This window comes from Monodelphis domestica, chromosome 6, assembly GCF_027887165.1.
Source record: "Monodelphis domestica isolate mMonDom1 chromosome 6, mMonDom1.pri, whole genome shotgun sequence".
In the NCBI taxonomy this organism is placed as follows: domain Eukaryota; kingdom Metazoa; phylum Chordata; class Mammalia; order Didelphimorphia; family Didelphidae; genus Monodelphis; species Monodelphis domestica.
In genome coordinates this window covers 88730351-88732825 of record NC_077232.1, presented here as the reverse complement: position 1 = coordinate 88732825, position 2475 = coordinate 88730351, and positions in this window count along the sequence as shown.

The following is a 2475-nucleotide window of genomic DNA, read 5'->3' as shown; positions in this document are numbered from 1 at the left end:
AGCATCTTTGTCATTTACAGAGAAATTAAGAAAGTTACTTGAGCTACTTACCCATCAGTCAACAAGCATTTATTAACTGCTTCCTAGGTGCCAAGCACTGTGCTAAGATGAGGAATATAAAGAAAAACAAGATCCCTGTCTTCAAATTCTAATGGGGAAGGCAATATGCAAATAACTGTGTACCTACTACTAGTACTACCACCACCACTACTACTACCACCACCACCACACACACACACAGCACAGATATGTCAGAGAGGGGTTGTATAGGAACTACCTGCAGTTCCTATATAATGAACCTGTGGCTGGTGACCTGAGAAGGAGAATGGAGGCTGGAGGAATATGGATGAATAGATTATAGATAGCCGAAGAAACGCCAGAATAAAGACTCAGAGACAAGTTAAAACATGTGGGGAGTTGCGAGCTCCGTTCTTGGCAGCTTTAGTACAAGAATGGACTGTTCAGGGCAGAGACTGAGGGCAAGGAAGCTTTTATAAAGTCCAGGTGAAAGGGGATAAAGACCAGTTCTAGAGGGATTTTGGAATGATAAGAGAGAAAGATAAGAAAAAATAGGAAGATAGAATAAGAAATAAGGTTGGTGACTGGTTAGATGTGGGGAGAAAGGGGTGCAGGGAAATGGAATATCATGGATTATTTCCAACCTGAACGACCAGGAGGATGGTGCACACCCTCAATAGAAAAGGAGAAGTTAGGAAGAATGTTTTGAGGGACAGATACGTTCTCTCTTGGACAGGTGACTTTAGGTGTCCATGGGACATCCAGGCAGAAATGTCCAATGTAGAGTTGGTGATATAGGATTGGAATGGAGATTCTAAATATCAGGAAATCATCTGACCAAAGATAATCCTTAGATCTGTGGGAACTGATAAGATCACCAAAAGGTTTTTGGGGGGGCAGAGGTGGGAGAAAGAGAGGTGGGGGAGGGAGAGAGACAGAGAGAGGAAAGAGGAGAGATCAAAGGTGGGGGGAGAAGGAGAGGAGGGAGGAAGAGAGAGAAGAGACAGAGAGAGGGGGACAGAGACAGAGAGAAGGAGAGAGATACAGAGAGAAAGCCAAAGCCCTGTGGATACTTAGAGTTAGGGGATGAGACACCAGGATGATCCAGACCAGGTGACTGAGGAGAGGTCAGATGGGCAAGAAGAAAAACCAAAGAATGTCATGAAACTCCATTGTGCTGAGAGTTTCCACAAGAAGAATGGTCAAGAGTGACAAATGCTACAGAGAAATCAAAGAGGATGAGGACTGAGATAAAGCAGTGGAATTTGAGGGCCTTCTCTGTTGTCCCTCTCCAATCAATTTCTTAGACATAAAGGACCAATAAATATTTTAAACCCTTATCTTCTCTCTTGGAATCAATATTATATGTTGGTTCTAAGGCAGAAGGTAAGGGCTAGGCAATGAGGGTTAAGTAACTTGCCCAGGGTTATATAACTAGGAAGTGCCTGAGACCAGATTTTGAACCCAGAACCACCTATCTTTAGGCCTGGCTCTCAATTCACTGAGAATAGGTAAAAGGTCCAGTGAGCTCAGTCAGTCCCTGTGGGGGTCTCAAGCCTTGTATCCTTTGTTTAGGAGAGCAGAATAATGACCCTCTGTTCCATCAGGTGGCACTCAAAGCCTGCACTTGGTTTCTCTCTCAGACATACACAGAGATACACAACTCAGTGTGATGTTGGCAGAGGCCAGTTCAGGATTTCTAAGCATTCAATAGCAATTAGGTAATTGAAAACAGAGAGCCCTGGTAACCTTTCCCATTGAGGCCAAAGAAATCTGTTCAGTCTATTCATCTAGAGTGTGAAAATTGACTCTGCCCCCAGCAAGAATGACGTCAACAGAGCTCCTAATTTGAGTCACTGTCAGAAAGATGGTTTTATCCATTCCATTCTCTACAAACACCTGAACTTGAAGGAGGAGGAGGAAAGGAATAGAGGCTACCATAGCTTTAGAAAAGTACCCAAGTTTGGAGTGTTAGAACCAGAAGCTCCTTAGATCACAGGAAATAGAATGTTTACATCTGGAAAAGACCCTCAAAATGTAAACTCGTCTGAGCTAAAAGAGACTTCAGGACCTAAAATATGTGAATTGGAAAGGATCTTTGAATGGAATATCTGAGCTAGAAGGAACCTTACAACATAAAATGTCTGATCTCGAAAAGACCTTACAAAACACATTAACTGAGCTGGGAGCAACCTGAAAACATAATATGGGGAGCTGGAAGGGACTTACTTTAGAACATAAAATGTCTGCGCTAGAATGGATCTTAGAACATAGAATGTCTGCTATAGAAAGACCTTACAACAAAGAATTTCTGAACTGGATGGAACCCTTAGAACATATAATATCTGAGCTGGGAGGGACTTTAAAACATAAATGCCCAAGCTAGAATGGATCTTAGAATCTGTGAGCTAGAAGGAGACCTTAGAACACAATGTGTAAAATGGAAAGGACCTTGCT